Source organism: Phocoena sinus, chromosome 3, assembly GCF_008692025.1.
Source record: "Phocoena sinus isolate mPhoSin1 chromosome 3, mPhoSin1.pri, whole genome shotgun sequence".
Taxonomy (NCBI): Eukaryota; Metazoa; Chordata; class Mammalia; order Artiodactyla; family Phocoenidae; genus Phocoena; species Phocoena sinus.
Genome location: NC_045765.1, coordinates 25,068,498 through 25,093,530, shown reverse-complemented (window position 1 = coordinate 25,093,530; position 25,033 = coordinate 25,068,498). Strand labels below are relative to the sequence as shown.

At 37.4% G+C, this 25,033-nt stretch overlaps 1 protein-coding gene across 6 annotated transcripts in view; it reads right to left on the bottom strand.

The window, feature by feature from the left end:
• The window catches only part of FBXW11 (F-box and WD repeat domain containing 11), a 134,409-nt gene that overhangs the window by 47,213 nt on the left and 62,163 nt on the right, over positions 1 to 25,033 (bottom strand). The gene's annotated exons all lie outside the window — the stretch shown is intronic.

Here is a 25,033-nt window from a genome sequence, read left to right as displayed (position 1 = left end):
GAGAAAAAACCCGCGTACAGCAGCAAAGACCCAAGGCAGCCAAAAATTAAATAAATGAATAAAATAAAATAAATTAAAAAAAAAAAGAGATGTAGAATGATGTAGTAGAAAAGCCAAAGGCTTTGAAACCAAAGAGAGAAGTTGGAATCCAGATTTGGTCACTCACTCTGTGTGTGTGTGTGTGTGTACGCGCTTGTGTGTGTGTGTGTGTGAGAGAGAGAGAGAGGGAGAAGGAGAGGGAGAGGGAGAGGGAGAGGGAGAGGGAGAGGGAGAGGGAGAGGGAGAGGGAGGGAGAGGGAGAGAGAGGAAGAGGGAGAGGGAGAGAGAGACAGAGAGATCCTGAGCAAGTTGTTCTACCCATGGACAAATACAAACCACACAAAGTTGTGGGGATTGAGACTACCAGCACAGTGCTTGGTGTATAGTGGGTATTCAAAAACTCTGTTTATGCCCTGCTTTGAAGATACTACTTTCCCCCAAGTGTTATCTTCTCCTGCTTTTCTAACTTCAGACAGAAAGACTCCAGATGGTTGCCTAACAGGGAAAACCCACTGGCTTCCTTGATAAAACCTTATAAGCCGCATAACACCGAGGTCTGCAATGGGGAAGGGGGGCAGGAGGGCAGGGCTCCATATGTTAAAGTCAACCATGAGCCAGAGAGGAAGGAAGTGTGTCCTAGTGTCCAAAGCAGGTCTAAAGTGGTGGCAGCAATAAATGATCCTGAATGGGAAAGGGGGGATGAAGAATAGGGAAACACAAGTAGTACTCCTCCCTCAAATTTTCCTTTTACTGCTATCTTGAAGGACTTAGGGATTAATAAAGCCGACAGGTTCCCTTAGGGGAATGAACAAAGTGGGAACAGTGACTCAGTATATCACCTGGATCTGACTGGTAGGTACAAAGGCATCCTTGCCATATCACAATGTCCTGGGTTCTGAGAGAGTGGCAAGAAGAAAGAATGGCTGGGAACACGGAGGTGAGCGTGCCAAATGGAAGAGAGATGGGAAGTAAGTTCCCGCTCCCTCGTCTCCAGGCAGCCCAGGAAATGTGTGAAGGAGGTATATGTGCAAAGCGTTTTAAACTCCAAAGTTTTAAAACACAGGAGTCTGAATCCACCAGAGCTATTCTGACGTAACCTACCTCAATACTTTCCTCACTCAGGGAGGAAACAAAAAAATGTCAGAAGTTCCTGCGGACTACACAAGAAACAACCATCTTTCCAGTAAGAAAATTTAATTCTTCCTTTCATTCCAAAACAGAGAAATGGTGTTTATTTACATAGCTGAGAAGGAAACAACCCCTCTGATAAAAATAGCAACTATTCTCTTAAGGCTTGATGAAAGTGGATAAAGACATACAATTTAGTACAACTGTATTTAATAGAGCCCTGTGGGGGCTGGAATACATTTTTTTTTTTTCAATTTCTCTTATAAAGCCTTCAGGAAAAGATGCCAAAGGGAAAAGGCTGCCCTCGAGCTACACTGATCAGAGGATCATTTCCAAAGAGTAATCCAGGTGACACAAGAGATGCTCAGAGGAAAAAGGGTCCTGGGGTCTAATTAAGTTTGACAAATGCTGCATGCTCACGTGTGTGCTCTCCCCTGCCGCCCTTCTTCCTTTCCTACACAAACACACCCCACAATGCACTTCGTAAAGATACTAAAGGCTCTGACATCTCATAATTTTAAAAATCAGGTTAGATTAGTTTAACAGCTATCCCTAATTTGTTGGGTATGGCCACCCCCCTTCTACACTCTCTCAATAAGAGCTCAGCACACTGGCAAACAGTGGACTAGGGCAGTAGCATGGCACGATTCCTTCCTCCTCCCAACTTCACTACATGAATACTGCTGAGAGACAAAGGAAATGCCCACTTTTGGTAAACACAATACATACCTCTCCTATTCCTCATTATCTTATGTGGGGATAAGAATGGGTGGCAAGCATCGAAAATTCTAAGAGCCACAGGTTTTTATTTTTAGTCACTTTGACTGGGCTTCCCTGGTGGTGCAGTGCTTGAGAACCCACCTGCCAATGCAGGGGACACGGGTTTGAGCCCTGGTCCGGGAAGATCCCACATGCCGTGGTACAACTAAGCCCGTGCACCACAACTAGTGAGCCTGCGCTCTAGAGCCCGTGAGCCACAACTACTGAACCCCACAGTCCACAACTACTAAGGCCCGTGCACCTAGAGCCCCGTGCTCCACAACAAAAGAAGCCACTGCAATGAGAAGCCCATGCATCACAATGAAGAGTAGCCCCCGCTCGCCCCAACTAGAGAAAAGCCTGCACACAGCAACGAAGACCCAGCGCAGCCAAAAATAAATAAATAATCATTTTAACTTTTATTCTTTAAAGGTTTAATAGACAAAAGGTCACAAGTTCAAGGGAGAGGTAAGAAAAAACAATGAGCCTTCCTTCTAGGAGAAAAGGAAGGTGGTTTCCTACATCCAAGCTCTCAGATGAAACCATGAGGTAAGCCAATCTGAGAGGTGAGATCATCTTTTAAGTCTCCAGCACTTCTGGGAAAGGAAAGTTCTTTGAAATACCAACCTGGCTTAATCACTTCCTACCCTTCTCATCATCATCTCTTTCATCCTACACCTACATCACATGCAAACAAACAAAAAACGCAGACCTTCCTACTACCAATGGAAGGTACAATCTAGGAAGCAGCAGCTAGACTCTAGGGCAGATCAACCTTAGTACTAGTGACATTTGGGGCCAGATTAATTCCGTGGTGTGGGGGCGGGGGGAGCGTGGCTGTCCTGTACAATGTAGGATGTCAGGCAGCATCCCTGGCTTTTCCCTGCTAGTTGCCAGTAGCAACCCCCTTCCCGGCCCTAACTGTGATAACCAAAAATGTCTCCAGATTGCCAAATGTCAGGGGTGGGGATTGGGGGCTCGGGGCAACAAAACTGCCCCCTCCACTTGAGAGTCACGGCTCTAGGGGTGTGAGCTCCTAAACTTGCTTCCTTAGGAAAATATACTAAAAATCACCACCATCTCAGACCTGGCCTTTCTTTCTCTTCAGGCTTCTTTTCCTTTAACCCCTGTGACAGTACGTGATTTCTTCAAATATAGCCTGACCGTACCATGGTCAAGTAATTCATAGAGTACATAGTTATCTCAATTCTGGGGTAAATCCTGCTTGCCATTCAATGCCTATCCAGGGAAACTTGATATAAGGAGCTCTTTACTAGAGATCTATGGGCTTGGGGGTGTGAATGAGGGTGATAAATATCATGAAGTCATATACAAAAGTTAGTGTGTATACAGTCCTCCAGAGAGAAGATCCAGAGCTTTCATTAGATCTCAAAGGTGTCCCAAATGTAATAAAATAGCTAAGCATGTCTTTGACCAAATAGGTGGCCAGGGTGGATGGAGCCTAGGTATACGTGTTTTCTTTTGCTTTAATTTAAAGTTCTCCAGGTAATTTTTATGTATGTGTCTGCTTTAAAATCACTGCTATGGCAAAATGATGTGGTCCATGTAGTATCACCATCCTAAGGAAATTGCACTGATACCGTCATGACAGACTCCATCCCAATATGTGATATTTCAGAACTACCAAATACCCTGAGAATCTAATGCCTGTTCCTTCTCTTATAAAGCCTTCAGGAGAAGATGCCGAAGGGAAAATGATGCTCTCAAGCTACACTGATCAGAGGATAAGTTCCAAAGAGTATTCCAGGTAACACAAGAGATGTTCAGAGAAAAAAGGGTTCTGAGGTCTGAGTTTGACAAATGTGGTGCACTGCATGAGTGTTCCCCCAACTCCACTCCCAGAGGTTATGATATACTTCATTAAGATACTAAAGGCTCTGTAACATCTCATAATTTAAAAATCAGGCTAGGTTAGTTTAACCTAGCTTTCCCAAGTTTGTTGGATATGGCCACCCCCCTTTCACACTCTCTTAATAAGAGCTCAGCACATACTGGCAAACACAGGACTAGGGCAATAGCATGGCATGATTCCTTCCTCCTCCCAATTCAACGGACAAATACTTTGCGGGGGGGCGGTGGGCAGGGAGGGCCAAGGAAATGCCCACTTTGGTAAACACAATATATTCCTCTCCTATTTCCCATCATCTTTCCCAGTCTGTTATATGGGGTTAGTTTGTATAAAAGCACAGCAGGCTCTAAGCAGTGATATATCTTTGCCAGTAGGTGCCACCAACTAACACAGAATATATTTCACTTGGAAAATTCCCTACTTTAAGAGTTATGTAAGAGGAATCAATTTCCTACTTTAAAAATCCTACAAATTCTGCATTTTGGCTTTCATGATGAGAAATGCTTATACAATGTAAGGTTTTCATATGAAAAACATCTTTACTCCTGAGAGGAAGCAAAAACAAAAACAAAAACCTTACAAAGGATCTAGAAAACATGCGGGCATTTTGCCCTTTTCTCTTGCGTTTTTAAATGTTTGGATTTAAGAAATTAAGGATAGGGCTTCCCTGGTGGCGCAGTGGTTGAGAGTCCGCCTGCCGATGCAGGGGACGCAGGAGAGGCCACAACGGTGAGAGGCCCGCGTACCGCAAAAAGAAAAAAAAAAAAAAGAAATTAAGGATAACAGATACATTGTGCAAAATGTTATTAGATAACTTTAGTCTCTGTACTAGGCTTGTTTCACATATTGTCTTTTTCTTAACATTTAAAAAATTTATTTTATTGAAGTACAGTTGACTTACAATGTTGTGTTAATTTCTGCTGTACAGCAAAGTGATTCAGTTATATATATATGCATTCTTTTTCATATTCTTTTCCATTATGATTTATCACAGGATATTGAATAGAGTTCCCTGTGCTTTACAGTAGGCACACATTGTCTTTTAATCTTCAGAAAAAATATGTAAGTAGACATTCCAATTTTACAGAAGAAATTGAGGACCAGAGAAATAAGTAACTGGATCAGATCTAGGTCTGTTCTACTCAGAAATCAATGTACTTTCTATACAGAAAAATACAGCTCAGGTGTTTTCCAACTGGTGGTTGTAGCCTATGAAATCAATTTAATGGGCTGTAACCAGCACTTTTTAAATAAAAAGCAAAATTGAATCCGGGCATTCCCCTGCCCACAAGGGTAATAAGCATAACAAAAAACACACAGAAAGGCTAAAAGCAATAAGCAAGACATAACAGGAAAATTCAAATTAAAAGGAAAGCAAAAGTCATTATTGCAAGGAGAGCAATATTCAAGTCAAACCACTGAATAACATAAAGAGCTTTAAAACTCTCTAAAAAGCAAAAATCTATAAAGAGGATAATGTGTGCTTTTATATCCTGAATAAAATTCCACAAAGTACAAAAAAGTTAGAAATATTTAAAAAATTTTTAAAGCACCTTTTCATCTTCGACAGATCAAGCAGACCAACCAACAAACAACACTTAAGATTTTCCACGGAACGTTAAAAACAACAACAACAAAAAACTGATAGAGAATCCTAGGCCACAGAAGAAATCTCAAATACAGTTAGAAAGCAGGAAGAGATTATACATTTGAGAGTAGGCCAAGCAGAAACGTCTAGATTTAGCTTGCCAATTATTACTTGCATAAACTCCAAAGGTAAATACACAGAACAATGACTGGCACAGGCAAACCAAACACCTTTGAGTTGTTATTGTTAATGCCAGCTTGGCCCCTAATCTAGCCTACAATTCTTCCCCCTTAAACCTAAATCTTACCAACACGTTGTTGGGAAATGAGATCAATGGAAAGCCAGAAGCATTCATTTGGAAAAAGAAGAGACAAGCTTGTCCAAAAAAGCAGCCCCTATCTCTCATACCACTCTTGCAACTCAGAAGGAAGAAAGCCATGAATAAATACATCTTATACATACATGACTTTTTAATACAATGACTCCGGCCACCAATAAGCACAACTTAATCAGAAACCTTCTACTCCTCCACACAAACACTAAAATGTAGAAACAAACTAGCTGTTTTCTTTCTACAATAAAACTAAAAAGTAATAAAAAATTTTAAATCCATTGGGAGTTTGACTGAAATCACTGCTACATGCTATTTCCAATGTAGTAAGTTTCCTTCCAACTTACCTAACCTGTAGTTCCACTCAAATTTTTAACAAGTATTTGGCTGCTATTAACATTACATGACAAGATTATACTAAGGTATCTGGAAGAATAAATATAGGAGAGTTTTTCTTCCTTTCCTCACCACCAATTATTTTTTTAAAAGAGGGGAATGCTTATGTTATTAGATATTAAAATTTTTCTTAAAAGCTATAATAATTAGTGTGGTACTAACAAAGCAAGACCAATGAAACAAAACAGGAAGTCGAGAAACAGATTCATTTACACTTACAATTTGTGTATGATGAAGTTAGAACTTCAAATAAGGGAGAAAGGGATCATTTAAGAAAGAGGATTAAAAATAAAAGTTAAATGCTACCTCATGTCACATACCAATACATACTATGGATAAAAAGAATCAAGTGTGAAAAACTCTAAAACCATAAAATGACTAAAAGCAGCTACCAAACAGAAATAAAATTTAGATTTGGCTAAAAAATTTTTTTAGCTCAGGAATGTTCATAATCAAATTTTAAAGACAAATACATTGGGGGAAATATTCTGACATATGGTAAATAACTTACCATATAAAGATCTCTTATAAATTACTTAGGAAACCAGAATTAATACTTTAATAGGCAAATAAGCAGAGTAACTACCAATATTGCAAAACAAGAAATTTAAATGGCTGTCAAAAATGAACATGTACATAACAAAGAAAGATGTAATTTTTCACCTATCAAATTAGTAACTTTAATTTTTATGTACTTTATAGGAACTGGGCTCTTTGGTAGGATTATAAATTGTTACCTTTCAGAGAATATTTATCAACATTACTACATAACACTGGATATAATTTAACTTACAGCAATTTATCCTAAGGAATTGTAGACCTACACAAAATTGTAGCTACAACAATTTATAACACAGAAAAATAGAAAACAATGTAAATGTCTAACAAGAGGGTTCGGACATCATTTAAGTATATGATACAACAGGAGAAAATTTAAGTTCTTTTAAAAAACTTTTCTACTGAAGCATAATACATATACATTACATACATAAATACATATATACACATATACACACACATATATTACACACACATAAACACATATACTCATGTATATAAGGTCTAGATGTAAATTTTATTTCTTACTGTAAAAACACTGAAAACCCCTGGTTAAGGTATTAGAGTACAATGAATCCCATACTGCAAAACTTACCACCTTTTCAGTTTTCTTTCGGTTCTCCTAATTATATCAAACTATATTTTCATATCTCTCTAATACCTCCAACTGTCTGTTCTTAACAAAAAGAGCTGGTCTCCTGTTCAGTTTACTGTAACAAACAGTATCTGGCTAGAATTTCATTATAGGTTTTGTTTTTAACGGTATTTATTTTTACAGTAACCTATCTCAGTAAGTTGCCATTATTTCATGGCAACTTACAGTGAGGCATAAGTTGCAGTGACGCATAGTTCCCTTTTCTGAGTTTTCAAAGAAAGCAGATTTTAAAAATATGTGAAGTAGAACAAAAGAACAAACGCTATGCATATATCAAAAGCTGCGAAGGCTGCTGTCACCTGTCTAAAACTGGTGAAACACTATCTAAAAAGAATAGTGACATGAAAAATGGTCTAAACTATATTAAATGGAAAAAAAAGCAAGTCAAAATATGTCTGTATGACCCCATCTTTACAAATAAAAATTTATCTATCAATCTACTTATTTAGAAAAGCAACTAGAAAAAGTGTGTTAAAATGCTAACAATACTATCTCTAATTTTTATTTTCTTTTTCCTTATATAGCCTATCTAAATTTTCCTTAAAGACACATCTCTTTTTAATAACAATGAACAGTGGTTTTTTCAAAATGAAATTTAAAAGAGTAAAAGATCTACATCAAGACCCCAGATATATATGCTTTAGTTTAAAGAAAGAGAAGCTAGTCACTGAAACTTCCAGCAGAGTCAGATGCTGCTGGTGTCATCTGACCTCTCTATGCCTGTTTCCTGATCCATAAAACTAAAGTGAAAACAGGGCCTCCCTGACAGAAAATTTAAAAAGATAATCCTGGCACTTAATATGGGCTCCTTTAGTCAAATTTAACCTCCACAGGACAGAGGTGTTTGACTGTTTTATTCATTCTGTATTCTTTTTAATTTTATTTATTTATTTATTTTGGCTGTGTTGGGTCTTTGTTTCTGTGCGAGGGCTTTCTCTAGTTGTGGCAAGTGGGGGCCACTCTTCATCGCGGTGCACGGGCCTCTCACTATCACGGCCTCTCTTGTTACGGAGCACAGGCTCCAGACGCGCAGGCTCAGTAGTTGTGGCTCACGGGCCCAGCTGCTCTGCGGCATGTGGGATCTTCCCAGACCAGGGCTCGAACCCATGTCCCCTCCATTGGCAGGCAGATTCTCAACCACTGCGCCACCAGGGAAGCCCACATTCTGTATTCTTAGCATTTAGAATAATTCCTGACATACTACTTAAGTAGAGAAGTATAATAAATATCTACTAATAATATTATCTATAGTTATTACAATCTTCCTGTTAACTGTAAAGGCCAAAACTGTAATTTTGTTTCTGCTTACTCCTTTTCCATATTTTCCAAACTGTCTACAATGAGCAAGGATTCAAAATGTAGGGGAAGAAAAACATGCAACACCATTTCTGGTCCTCACAGAAAGTAGCAAGAAATAAAATCTATTTTCAGAAAGGCAGTCACCCTTATCACCTCCAAAGTATTCATTTACCTAGGTAAAAGAAGAACATCTCATTAATTATTTGACTGTTTAAAAAGGTCCAAAAGAAGCACAGACACAAGTCTGCTGGGGTCTCCCTAAGAAAGCAGACAAGAAGTGGCAGCATGTGCACTTAAATGCTTCCTAGGGCTTAACACTTTGGAGAGAACTTTAAAGTAAAACTTGTAAAATGTTTCATATGCACTAAAGGAAGCCAGAAAAAGAAGGTGCTTTAGAAGTGGTAACAGAAGAATGGCCAAGAGATCCTGAGTTGTGAAGAATGGCGGAAGGCGTCAGTCTGCTGAAGTGTAAAGAGCAGGCCTTCAGAGCCAGGAGTCCCCAGTGCAAATCCCAGGCTCTGCCAATTACAAACTGTGACTTCCGGTAAGTCACCTGACTTCTCTCTCAGATTCGGTTTCCTCTTTTATAGGACAGGGATAATATTGCCTATGTTGCAGGAATAGAAATAACATGTGCAAAGTACCTACAACATAACATTGCTCAGGGGGGGGAAAATAATACACCAGAAAAACATTTTTACTCTTTTGCTTCTACTATAAATCATTTTAAAAGAAATATGAAAGCATCTATCAGTGATGTCAGGCAAAGCTAGAGAAATACCATCCCACATCACAATCATTTCTCATATTACTGTGTTCAAGGGTAACTTAACAGACTCAGCAAAGATTTCAAACATGAAATCTACCCAAGAAATTGTAAAGCAATGAATTATATTGAATATTTATAATAACAGTAGCTACCACTTATTAAGTACACTTTAGAGATTATATCATTTAATGAAAACTGGGGAAAGAAAACCAAAACCACCAAAAACTTAAGAGTAAGAGATGATGAATTTAACACGATACCAATCAAAACTCCAGCAGGCTTTACCACCACCCCACCCACCCCATCCCAGCCCCCAGCAAAATGAGCTGATTTTAAAATTCATATGGAAATATACAGACTGAAGGCAATCTGGAAGAACTAAGTAAGAGAATTTACACTACGAAATATCAAGATCTAAAATATAGCTATTGTAACAAAGAGAGTGTTATATAGGAATAAAAGTAGACACATTGATCAACAGAACAGCATCCAAACTCAGATTCACACATATGAGTTCACTTGACTGAACACTAAGGCAACACTTCAGTGCAGTGGAGAAAAAATGCTCTTTTCAATAAAAGATCGTATCAACCGGACATCCTTATATTTTGAGCCCCACTCTCTCACCAAGGGGGAAGAAAATCTATTCTAGATAGACTGCAGATCTAAATGTAAAAGGTAAGCTTTTAGAAGAAACCACAGAACATCTTCATGACCTTGGAATAGCTAAAGCTTTCTTAAACAGGACAAAGCAACTGCTAACCAGAAAGAAAAATCTGATAAATTGGATTATAATGAGGAATTTCTCTTCACTGAAAGCACCATTAAGAGACTGAAAAGATTAAAACGTTCTAAAATTTATTTATGGTGATGGTACAACACTGAACTGCATACTTGAAATGGATGAATTTTATGATATGCAAAATATATCTCAATTTTTTTAAGGAATTAAATTTAAAAGAAAAAAGGCAACCCACAAAGTGAGAGATTGATTATATATCCAGAACTTTAAAAAACAAACAAACATACCCTCACTTCAAATCAATAAGGAAAGCAAACGCAAACACACACACACACACACACACACACACCCGAAAAAAGGTGAAACACTTATACGAGCACTTCACAAAAGAAAATATCCAAATTAAGTTAAAAAATAAAAATTCAACCAAAGTGCTGTCATCTGGAGACAACCATTTGCTTTGGAACACAGGTTGAAAACTATAGATATATAAAAGAAAACTGTCTGAAGCATGCTCTCCAGTAGAACTGCTTTTCACATATGTCATAGATATCTTTCCATGTCACTGTAGACCTTTATTTTCATTTTTAATGCCAACAGTTTACATCATCACATAATTTATTTGCTCAATACAGGTTAAGTAATGAACATTTAAACTTTTTACTGTCACATGCAACACTGCAATTAACCTTTATGCCTACTTTGAGTAACTGCCTCTTTCGATCAAATTCCTAGGATTGCTGAATCCATGAGAATGTGTATTTAATAAATGGATGTCTGAACAGAATTTAATTTCCTTTGTTTAATCATTTCTTCTCATCAGAATAGACTTCATATGACAAGTTATTAAATCTAATGGTCAATTCTCATTGCTCACATTTCTGGACCTATAAACAAGATTGAGCATTCCCCGCTTCGTGATATACGTCAATCACTTGGCTTCCGGGACTCTGCATTCACCTAGTTCATTCACCTACCACAAGAAACGTTAAAGATTTTCAGACAGAAGAAAAATGAAACCAGAAGAAAACTTGATTCTAATGAAAGGATGCAGAGATAAATGAAGAGAAAAATGGTAAAAATGACAGTTTTTATAAAATAATTTTTTTCCTTTTTTAATTTCTTTAAAATCTGATTGACTACCTAAGAAGTTCAAAATGCTGCTGAATGATATTAAACAAACCACAAATAAATGGAAAGGCATCTTTTATCCATGAATTTCAAGACTTAATATTGTTAAGATGACAATACTACCCAAAGCAATCTACAGATTCAATGCAATCCCTATCAAAATTCCAACAGTGTTTTGCAGATACAGGAAAGCCCATTCTAAAATTCATACAGAATCTCAAGGGACCCCAAATAGCCAAAGTAATCTTGAAAAACAACATTGGCAGCCTCACATTTTCTGATTTCAAAACTTACTACAAAGCTGTAGTACTCGAAACAGCAATGGTACTGGCATAAAGACAGACATACAGACCAATTACAGTAGAGAGCCCAGAAATAAATCCTCACATACAAGGTCAAATGATTTTTTTTTTTTTTTTTGGCTGTACGCGGGCCTCTCACTGTGGTGGCCTCTCTCGTTGCGGAGCACAGGCTCCGGACGCGCAGGCTCAGCGGTCATGGCTCATGGGCCCAGCCGCTCCGCGGCATGTGGGATCTTCCCAGACCAGGGCACGAACTCGTGCCCCCCGCATCGGCAGGCGGACTCTCAACCACTGCGCCACCAGCGAAGCCCGGTCAAATGATTTTTGACAAAGGTACCAAGATCATTCTACGGGCAAAGAACAGTCTTCTCAACAAACACTATTGGAAAAACTGATATACACATGCCAAAGAATAAAGTTGGGCCCTTACCTGGTAACATATATAAAAATTAACTCAAAATGGGTCAAAGATCCAACTGTAAGAGCCAAAACTACAAAGCTCTTAGAAGAAAAGATAAAGGAAAAGCTTCATGACATTGGATTTGGCAATGATTTCTTGCACATGATACCAAAAGCACAGGCAACAAACGTAAAAATACATAAGTCAGACTACATCAAAATTTAAAACTGCTGGGCATCAAAGAGTACAATCAACAGAGTGAAAAGGCAACCTACGAAATGGGAAAAAATATTTGCAAGTCATATATCTGATAAGGGATTAAGATCCAGAATATATAAAGAACTCCTACAACTAGACAGCAAAAACAAACAAACTGATTCAAAATGGGCAAAAGACCTGAATAGACACTTCTCCAAGAAGATATACTAATGGCCAAAAAGCTTATGAAAAGATACTCAACATCATTAATGATTAAGGAAATGCCAATCAAAACCACTATGAGATATCACCTCACACCTATCAGAATGACTACTATCAAAAAATCAGAAAATAAAAAAAAATTAAAAAATTAAAAAATTAAAAAAAAAAAAAAAAAAAACAGAAAATAACAAGTGTTGACAAGGATGTGGAGAAACTGGAACCCTTGTACATTGCTGATAGGAATGTAAAATGGTATAGCTGCTATGGATAACTGAATGGTGGTTCCTCAAAAAATTAAAAATAGAATTACCACATGATCCAGCAAGACCACTTCTGGGTCTATACCCAAAAGAATTAAAAGAAGGGTCTCAAAGAAATATTTATACACTTATATTCATATAGCAGCATTATTCACAATAGCCAAAAGGTGGAAACAACCCAAATGTCCATTGAAGAATGAAATGCTAAACAAAATATGGTATAAATATGCAATAGAATATTATTCAGCCTTAAGAAGAAAGGAAATTCTTATACATGCTATAACATGGATGAATCTTAAGGACATTATGCTAAGTGAAATAAGTCAGTTATAAAAAGACAAATACTGTACAATGAATCCACTTATGTGCAGTATTTAGAGCAGTCAGTCATAGAAACAGAAAGTAGAATGGCTGTTCCTGCTTTGCCAGGGGAAATGAGAAGTGGTTATTTAATGAATAGGAAAAAGTTCTCAAGATTGGTTGCAATGCATAACATTGCATAACATTACTGAACTATATACTTAAAGTTAAAAATGGTAAAATGTATACTGTGTGTATTTTACCACAATTTTTAAAAAACCTTTTTAATTGTTGACTGAAAATGACTTTACCAATATTTTCTTTCAGTTTTACTGAGATATAACTGACATATAGCAATGGGTAAGTTTAAGTGTACAGCATAATGAGTTGACTTATATACATCATGAAATGATTACCACAATAAGTTTAGTGAAAATCCACCATCTCATACAAAATAAAGGAAAAAGAATATTTTTTCCTTGTGACGAGAACTCTTAGGATTTACTCTCTTAACAACTTTCATATATAACATACAGCAGTGTTAATTATATTAATCATGTTATAATTACATTCCCAGTACTTACTTATCTTATAACTGGCAGTTTGTACCTTTTGACCACATTCTCCCTCTCCATACCCCTGCCTCTGGTAACCACAAATCTGATCATGTTTTCTGTAAGTTTGTTTGTTTGTTTGTCTTTAAGTATAACTGACTTACAACACTAAAAACAAATAAATAAACAGCTTCTGAAGTTATGCATTTATACACATACATATGACTCAGTAGTTAAAGCAAAAATAGTAACAACATATCATGGAGTTTATAGCCTTTGTAGAAATAAAATGTAAGACAACAATAGCACCAAGGAGGGAAGGAAGGAAGGGGAAGTATTAAATGTATAGATGTAAGTTCTTTCTTCCACATGTGTGAAGCAGTATCTTATCATTTCAAGACAGGCTGTGACAAGTTAAAGGCATGAATTGTAAACCATACAACAACCATTAGAAAAAAAATTAAGCAAAAGAGGTTTAACTAATAAGCCAATGGTAAAGATGAAAATGGAATCACTCAAAAACTAAATCCAAAAGAAGGCAGAAAGGGCTTCCCTGGTGGCGCTCGTGGTTGAGAACCTGCCTGCCAATGCAGGGAGCGCGGGTTCGAGCCCTGGTCTGGGAGGATCCCACATGCCGCGGAGCAACTGGGCCCGTGAGCCACAACTACTGAGCCTGCGCGTCTGGAGCCTGTGCTCCGCAACAAGAGAGGCCGAGACAGTGAAAGGCCCGCGCACCGCGCACCGCGATGAAGAGTGGACCCCGCTCGCCGCAACTAGAGAAAGCCCTCGCACAGAAATGACGACCCAACACTGCCAAAAATAAATAAATAAATTTATAAAAAAAAAAAAAGAAGGCAGAAAAAAAGTGTAAAAAGGGAATAAAGAGCAGGTGGGACAAATAGAAAACAAATAACAAGGGGGTAGATTTAACATCAAACATCTTAATAACTAGTTGAATGTAAGTGGTCAAAATACCCCAATTAAAAGACAGAGATTGTGGAATTGGAGATAACTATATGCTATCTACAAGAAACCCACTTTAAACACAAAGGAACACTGGCTAAACCTAAAAGGACAGAAAAAGATAAATAACATCCAATGACTGACTAATCAAAGGACATCTAAAGTGGCTATGTTATTATTGGAAAAAATAGATTTTAGAACAAGGAATGTAACCAGGGATGAAGTGACATATTTTCATAATGTTAAAGGGATCAATTTATTAAAAAATATAATGATCCTAAATGTATATGACCTTGGCTAACAGTTTTAAAATACATGTGGGGGAGAAAACAATAACATACTCAAAGGAGAAAAAGACAAATCCAAATTTTTATTTGGACACTTCAACACTCCTCTCTTAGTTATGCATACAAGTAGACAGAAAAGAGTAAAGATATGGAGGACGTGAATAACACCATCAGCTAACTTAACCTGACATTTATACAGCACTCTACCCAACAAGGGAACACATTCTTTCCAAGTACAGACCAAACGTTCAACAAGATAAATGCTATTCTAGGCCATAAAACAGGTTTCAATAAATTTAAAAGGACTGAAATCATGCAAAATATGTACTGAGATGACAAAGAATTAATCCAAAATTAATCTAATAGAAAATCCCTAAATGTTTGGAAATTAAACAATGCATTACTAAACAACACATGGGTCAAAAAAGAAATCACAAGGAAAATTAGAAAATACTGTGAACTAAATGAAAACGAAAACTCAACATATTAAATATTGTGGGATATAACTAAAGTGGTGCTTAGAGAGACTGACAGCATTAAATGCATGTATTAGAAAAGAAAAAAATGGTCTTCAAAGCAATAATCTAAGCTTCCACCACAAAAAAAATAGAAAATTAGTGAATTAAACTCAAAATAAGCAGCAGGAAGGAAATAATAAAGATGAGATCCAAAATTTGTACACTAGAAAATAGAAAAACAATAAGGAAAAAATCAGTGAAAACAAAAGTCATGTCTTTGAAACAATCAACAAAATTGACAAACTTCTAGCTAAACTGATAAGGAGAAAATTGTATAAGAATCATTTCCGGGCTTCCCTGGCGGCACAGTGGTTGAGAGTCTGCCTGCCAATGCAGGGGACACGGGTTCGTGCCCCGGTCCGGGAAGATCCCACATGCCGTGGAGCGGCTGGGCCCGTGAGCCATGACCGCTGAGCCTGCACATCCGGAGCCTGTGCTCCGCAACGCGAGAGGCCACAACCGTGAGAGGCCCGTGTACCGCAACCCCCCCCCAAAAAAGAATCATTTCCAATCTCAGAAATAAAAGTGGGAACATGAATACAGATCCTATAAACATTAAAGGAAAACAAGGGAATATTACAAATTTGTACTAATATAGTCCACAACTCAGATGAGAGGGACAAAGTCCTTATAAGATACACAAATACTCACACAAGAAGAAATGGAAAACCTCAATAGCCCTATAGCTATTAAAGAAACTGGTTTCAGTGGTGAATTTTACTTAGTATTTAAGGAAGAAATAGTATCAATTCTATATAAACTCTTCCAAAAAGCAGATGAAAAGGGAACATCCCCAATTATATATATATTTTGTTTGTTTGTTTTTTGCGGTACGCGGGCCTCTCACAGTTGTGGCCTCTCCCGTTGTGGAGCACAGGTTCCGGACGCACAGGCTCAGCAGCCATGGCTCACGGGCCTACCTGCTCCGCGGCATGAGGAATCTTCCCGGACCGGGGCACGAACCCGTGACCCCTGCATCGGCAGGCGGACTCTCAACCACTGCACCACCAGGGAAGCCCCCCAACTGTATTTTGAGGTCAGATTACCTTGATAACAAACATCTACCAATGACCAGTCCCTTCCATCAGGAAACTTGCACAAGCCTCTTAGATAGCCTCATCCACCAGAGGGCAGACAGCAGAAGCAAGAAGAACTACAATCCTCCAGCCTGTGGAGCAAAAACCACATTCACAGAAAGACAGACCAGATGAAAAGGCAGAGGGATATGTACCAGATGAAGGAACAAGATAAAACCCTAGAAGAACTAAATGAAGTGGAGATAGGCAACCTTCCAGAAAAAGAATTCAGAATAATGATAGTGAAGATGATCCAGGACCTCAGAAAAAGAATGGAGGCAAAGATCAAGAAGATGCAAGAAATGTTTAACAAAGATCTAGAAGAATTAAAGAACAAACAGAGATGAACAATACAATAACTGAAACGAGAAACACACTAGAAGGAATCAATAGCAGAATAACTGAGGCAGAAGAATGGATAAGTGACCTGGAAGACAGAATGGTGGAATTCACTGCTGCAGAACAGAATAAAGAAAAAAGAATGAAAAGAAATGAAGACAGCCTAAGAGACCTCTGGGACAACATTAAACTCAACAACATCTGCATTATAGGGGTCCCAGAAGGAGAAGAGAGAGAGAAAGGACCCGAGAAAACATTTGAAGAGATTATAGTTGAAAACTTCCCTAATATGGGAAAAGAAATAGCCACCCAAGTCCAGGAAGTGCAGAGACCCATACAGAATAAACCTAAGGAGAAACACGCTGAGACACACAGTAATCAAACTGGCAAAAATTAAAGACAAAGAAAAATTATTGAAAGCAGCAAGGGATAAACTACAAAAAACATACAAGGGAACTCCCATAAGGTTACCAGCTTATTTCTCAGCAGAAACTCTACAAGCCAGAAGGGAGTGGCATGATATATTTAAAGTGATGAAAGGGAAGAACCTACAACCAAGATTACTCTACCTGGCAAGGATCTCATTCAGATTCGATGGAGAAATCAAAAGCTTTACAGACAAGCAAAAGCTGAGAGAATTCTGCACCACCCAACCAGCTCTACAACAAATGCTAAAGGAACTTCTCTAAGTGGGAAACACAAGAGAAGAAAAGGACCTACAAAAACAAACCCAAAACAATTTAAGAAAATGGTCATAGGAACATACATATCGATAATTACCTTAAAAGTGAATGGATTAAATGCTTCGACCAAAAGACACAGGCTTGCTGAATGAATACAAAAACAAGACCCATATATATGCTGTCTGCAAGAGACCCACTTCAGACCTAGGGACACATACAGACTGAAAGTGAGGGGATGGAAAAAGATATTCCATGCAAATGGAAATCAAAAAAAGAGCTGGAGGAGCAATACTCATATCAGATAAAATAGACTTTAAAATGAAGAATGTTACAAGAGATAAAGAAGGACACTACATAATGATCAAGGGATCAATCCAAGAAGAAGATATAATAAATATATATGCACCCAACATAGGAGCACCTCAATACATAAGGCAACTGCTAACAGCTATCAAAGAGGAAATCGACAGTAACACTATAATAGTGGGGGACTTTAACACCTCACTTACACCAATGGACAGATCATCCAAAATGAAAATAAATAAGGAAACACAAGCTTTAAATGACACAATACACCAGATAGATTTAATTGATATTTATAGGACATTCCATCCAAAAACAACAGATTACACTTTCTTCTCCAGTGCGCATGGAACATTCTCCAGGATAGATCACATCTTGGGTCACAAATCAAGCCTCAGTAAATTTAAGAAAACTGAAATCATATCAAACATCTTTTCTGACCACAACGCTATGAGATTAGAAATGAATTACAGGGGGGCTTCCCTGGTGGCGCAGTGGTTGAGAATCTGCCTGCTAATGCGGGGACACAGGTTCGAGCCCTGGTCTGGGAGGATCCCACATGGCGCGGAGCAACTGGGCCCATGAGCCACAACTACTGAGCCTGCGCGTCTGGAGCCTGTGCTCCGCAACAAGAGAGGCCGCCATAGTGAGAGACCCGCGCACCACGATGAAGAGTGGCCCCCGCTTGCCACAACTAGAGAAAGCCCTCGCACAGAAATGAAGATGCAACACAGCAAAAAATAGATTAATTAATTAATAAACTCCTACCCCCAACATCTTCCAAAAAAAAAAAAAAGAAATGAATTACAGGGAAAAAAACAGAAACACATGGAGGCTAAACAATACGTGACTAAATAACCAAGAGATCACTGAAGATATCAAAGAGGAAATCAAAAAATACCTAGAGACAAATGACAATGAAAACACGATGATCCAAAACCTATGGGATGCGGCAAAAGCAGTTCTAAGACGGAAGTTTACAGCTATACAGGCCTACTCCAAGAAACAAGAAAAATCTCAAATAAACAATCTAACCTTACACCTAAAGGAACTAGAGAAAGAAGAACAAACAAAACCCAAAGTTAGTAGAAATCATAAAGAGCAGAGCAGAAATAGAAACAAAGAAAATAATGGCAAAGATCAATAAAACTAAAAACTGGTTCTTTGAGAAGATAAACAAAATTGATAAACCATTAGCCAGACTCATCAAGAAAAAGAGGGAGAGGACTCAAATCAATAAAATTAGAAGTGAAAAAGGAGAAGTTACAACAGACACTGCAGAAATACAAAGCATCCTAAGAGACTACTACAATCAACTCTATGCCAATAAAATGGACAACCTGGAAGACATGGACAAATTCTTAGAAAGGTATACCTTCCAAGACTGAACCAGGAAGAAATAGAAAATATGAACGGACCAATCATAAGTAATGAAATTGAAACTGTGATTAAAAACCTTCCAACAAACAAAAGTCCAGGACCAGATGGCTTCCCAGGTGAATTCTATCAAACATTTAGAGAAGAGCTAACACCCATCCTTCTCAAGCTCTTCCAAAAAAATGCAGAGGAAGGAACACTCCCAAACTCATTCTATGAGGCCACCATCACCCTGCTACCAACACCAGACAAAGATACTACAAAAAAATTAGTATACAGACCAATACCACTGATGAATATTGATGCAAAAATCCTCAACAAAATACTAGCAAGTAGAATCCAACAACACATTAAAGGGATCATACACCATGATCAAGTGAGATTTATCCCAGGGATGCAAGGATTCTTCAATATACCCAAATCTATCAATGTGATACACTATATTAACAAATTGAAGAAGAAAAACCATATGATCATCTCAGTAGATGGAGAAAAAGCTTTTGACAAAAGTCAACACCCATTTATGATAAAAACTCTCCAGAAAGTGGGCATAGAGGGAACCTACCTCAACATAATAAAGGCCATATACAACAAACCCACAGCAAACATCATTCTCAATGGTGAAAAACTGAAAGCATTTCCTCTAAGATCAGGAACAAGACAAGGATGTCCACTCTCGCCACAATGATTCAACATAGTTTTGGAAGTCCTAGCCATGGCAATCAGAGAAGAAAAAGAAATAAAAGCACTACAAATTGTAAAAGAAGAAGTAAAACTGTCACTGTTTGTGGATGACATGATACTATACACAGAGAATCCTGAAGCTGCCACCAGAAAACTACTAGAGCTAATCAATGAATCTGGCAAAGTTGCAGGATACAAAATTAATGCACAGAAATCTCTTGCATTCCTATACACTAATGATGAAAAATCTGTAGGAGAAATTAAGGAAACACTCCCATTTACCACTGCAACAAAAAGAATAAAATACCTAGGAATAAACCTACCTAGGGAGACAAAAGACCTGTATGCAGAAAACTATAAGACACTTATGAAAAAAATTAAAGATGATATAAACAGATGGAGAGATATACCAAGTTCTTGGATTGGAAGAATCAATATTGTGAAAATGACTGTACTACCCAAAGCAATCTACAGATTCAATGCAATCCCTATCAAATTACCAATGGCATTTTTCACAGAACTAGAACAAAAAATCTTAAAATTTGTATGGAGATACAAAAGACCCCAAATAGCCAAAGTGGTCTTGAGGGAAAAAAACCGAGCTGGAGGAATCAGACTCCCTGACTTCAGACTATACTACGAAGCTACAGTAATCAAGACAATATGGTACTGTCACAAAAACAGAAATATAGATCAGTGGAACAGGATAGAAAGCCCAGAGATAAACCCACGCACCTATGGTCAACTAATCTATGACAAAGGAGGCAAGGATATACAATGGAGAAAAGACAGTCTCTTCAATAAGTGGTGCTGGGAAAACTGGACACCTACATGTTAAAGAATGGAATTAGAACACTCCCTAACACCATACACAAAAATAAACTCAAAATGGATTAGAGACCTAAATGTAAGACAAGATACTATAAAACTCTTAGAGGAAATCATAGGAAGAACACTCTTTGACATAAATCACAGCCAGATCTTTTTTGGTCCACCTCCTAGGGTAATGGAAATAAAAACAAAAATAAACAAATGGGACCTAATGAAATTTCAAAGCTTTTGCACAGCTAAGGAAACCATAAACAAGACCAAAAGACAACCCTCAGAATGGGAAAAATTATTTGCAAATGAATCAATGGACAAAGGATTAATCTCCAAAATATATAAACAGCTCATGCAGCTCAATATTAAAAAAACAAACAACCCAATCCAGAAAATGGGCAGAAGACCTAAATAGACATTTCTCCAAAGAAGACATACAGATGGCCAAGAAGCACATGAAAAGCTGCTCAACACCACTAATTATTAGAGAAATGCAAATCAAAACTACAATGAGGCATCACGTTACACTAGTTAGAATGGGCATCATCAGAAAATCTACAAACAACAAATGCTGGAGAGGGTGTGGAGAAAAGGGAACCCTCTTGCATTTTTGGTGGGAATGTAAGTTGATACAGCCACTATGGAGAACAGTATGGAGGTTCCTTAAAAAAACTAAACATAGGGCTTCCCTGGTGGCGCAGTGGTTGAAAGTCCGCCTGCCGATGCAGGGGACACGGATTCGTGCCCCGGTCTGGGAAGATCCCACATGCCGTGGAGCGGCTGGGCCCATGAGCCATGGCCGCTGAGCTTGCGCGTCCGGAGTCTGTGCTCCGCAAAGGGAGAGGCCAAAACCGTGAGAGGCCTGCATACTGCAACAACAACAAAAAAACAAACATAGAATTACCATATGACTCAGCAATCACACTACTGGGCATATACCCAAGGAAAACCATAATTCAAAAAGATACATGCACCCCAATGTTCACTGCAGCACTATTTACAATAGCCACGTCATGGAAGCAACCTAAATGCCCATCGACAGACGAATGGATAAAGAAGGTGTGGTACATATATACAATGGAATATTACTTAGCCATAAAAAGGAACAAAATGGGGTCATTTGTAAGAGGTGGATGGATCTAGAGACTGTCATACAGAGTGAAGTAAGTCAGAAAGAGAAAAACAAATATCATATATTAACGCATATATGTGGAATCTAGAAAAATGGTACAGATGAACCGTTTTGCAGCAGAAATTGAGACACAGATGTAGAGAACAAATGTATGGGCACCAAGGGCGGGGAAAGCGGTGGGGGGGTGTGTGTGTGTGTGATGAATTGGGAGATTGGGATTGACATGTATACACTGATGTGTATAAAATGGATGACTAATAAGAACCTGTATAAGAAAATAAATAAAATTCGAAAAAAAATCTATCACTATCACAAGAAAAAGAAAAAAAAAGACCAGTACATGATTGTTGTAGATATTATACTACATTCATCTGAACTGGAAACTTAAAATTGGTGAATTTTATTATATATAAACTACACATGAAAAAAGTTAGCTTTTAAAAAAATTTAATTGCTACACAAAAACAAAAACTTTCCCACACAGCAAACTCAAGCCCTAAATGTCTTTACTGATAAATACTATCAAACATTTAAGGAAGAAATAACAGTAATCTTTCCCAAACTCTTTTTAGATATAGAGAGGTTAATTCATTTTATTAGGCTAATCATAATGCTAAAACCTGAGAAAAGACATTATCAAAAAAGGAAGTATTGACCAATTACCTTCAGGTAAAAAGATTAAAATACCCTCAACCGAATATTAACAGATCAAATATAAAATTATATAAAAATGATAATACCTCATGATCAGCTGGAGCTTTCCCAGAATTAAAGATTAGCTGAACATTCAAAAAAATCAATGTAATACACCATATTAAGAGAATAAGAAAAGTTATATGATGATTTCAATAGATGCATTTAGGGCATATAACAAAATTCAAAACACACTCATGATTAAAAACTCTCATGTAACTTCCTCAATGTGATAAAGGACATATATTTTTAAAACCTATAGCTAATATCATACTTAATGGTCAAAAATGAAACACTTTCCACTGTACTCAAAACAAAAGTAGAATATCCATTGTCACACTTCTATTCAATACAAATTTCACTAGTTATAGCCAGTGCAATAAGTCAAGAAAAGAAATAAAAAGCATAAATATCAGAAAGCATCCAGATGGCATGAGTACCTAGACAGAAAATCCGAAGAGTGTACAAAACAAGTAGAATATGCAATGTTGGCAAAGTCACAGGATAAAAAAAATAAAAAGAACGAACGAAGCTACACAAAACTCAAGCCCTCAGCATAAGCAGAAAGAATAGAAAATAAGCAGAAAAAGAAATACTTAGATCCTAGGATGCCCATATGTTCCTACCATAAGCCTTCATGAAGAGCAAGAGTAGTCCAGGATAACTGTGCAAAAGAAAAAAAAGACGGAAACAAGCAGCAGACTGAAGACTGACATAAAATCCCATTAAGTGTGAAAATACTGAGAAAGAGTTTTGATAGGTCAGAGTTGATTACAAATTTGGGACTCAAAAGAGGATTCAAGATGCAAAGAAATAGTCTTCCAGGCACCACTCTTTAAGGAAAAAAAGTGTAAAAGGAAAGGCAAACGGAGGCAGGACTTCAACTTGATAAAGAACATCTACAAAAAACCCATAGCTGACATCATACCTAATGGTAAAAAACTTGAAGTTTTCATGCTAAGGAACAATGCAAGGATGTCCCCTCTCATCACTGTTTTTCAACATTGTAGTGGGAGTCCTAGCTAATGCAATATGACACACAACAAGGAAATAAAAAGAATACATATCGGGAAGGAAGAAAACTATCTTTGTTCACAGATGCCATCATCATCTATGTAGAAAAAACAACAACAAAAATGACCCCCAAACTCCTGGAACTAGTAATCAATTGTAGCAAGGTTGCAGAATGCAAGGTTAATATAAAGTCAATCACATTTCATATATACCAGCAATGAACAAGTGGAATTTAAAATTAAGAATACATTACCATTTACATTAGGACCCCATCAAAATGAAGTATTTAGGTATAAAGTTAACAAAATATGTATAAGATCTATAGGAGGAAAACTATAAAACTCTGACGAAAGATATTAAAGAACGAAATAAAGGAGATATTCCAAGTTCATAGATGGTAAGACTCATTATTGTCAAGATGTCAGTTCTTCCCACCTTGATCTAAATATTCAATGCAATCCCAATCAAAATTCCAGCAAGTTATTTTATGACTCTCAAACAAGCTAATTCTCAAGTTTACATGAAGAGGTAAAAGATCTAGAATAGAGAACACAATGTTAAAGTAACAGAAGAAAGTCAAAGAACTGACACTTCCTAACTTCAGGAATTACTATAAAGTAACACTAATCAAGATAGTGTGTGGTATTGCTGAAAGAACAGACAAACAGATCAAGAAAACAGGAGAGCCCAGAAACAGACCCATATAATCAGCTGATCTTTGACGGAGAAGCAAAGGCGATATAATGGAGCAAAGATAATCTTTTCAACAAACGGTACTGGAATAACATAGAAGAAAATCTAGGTGACCTTGGGTATAGTGATGACTTTTTAGATACAACACCAAAGGCACAGCCAATGAAAGAAATAATTGACAAGCTGGACTTCATTAAAATTAAAAACTTCTGCTCTGTGAAAGACAATATCAAAAGAGAATTAAAAAAAAAAAGAGAGAAAGAGAAGCCACAGATTTGAAGAAAATATTTTCAAAAGACAAATCTGATAAAGGATGTTAGCCAAAATAATACAAAAAAAACCCCCTTAAAACTTAATAAGAACAACGCAAATTTTAAAATGGGCAAGACATGAACGGACACCTCACCAAAGAATATATACAAATGGCAGTAAGCATATGAAAAGATGTTCACTTCGTATGTCATCATATATCAAATTAAAACAATGAGATACCACTACACACCTATCAGAATGGCCAAAATACAAAACATAGACAACACCAAATGCTGGTGAGGATATGGAGCAACAGGAATTCTCATTCACTACTTATGGGAATGCAAAATGGTACAGCTACTTTGGAAATTCAGCAGTTTCTTACAAAACTAAACATACTCTTATCCGATCCAGCAATCACGCTTTTCGGTATTTACCCAAATAAACTGAAAATTTATGCCCACACAAAAACCTGCTCAGTGATGTTTACAGTGGCTTTATTGATAATAGCCAAAATTTGGAAGCAACCAGGATGTCCTTCCGTAGGTGAATGGATAAACTGTGATATAGCCAGACAATAAAATATTATTTGGCACTAAACAGAAAGGAGCTTTCAAGCCATAAAAGACATGAAGGAAACTCAGATAAGTATTACTAAGTGAAAAAAGCCAATGTGAAATGGCTACATACTATATG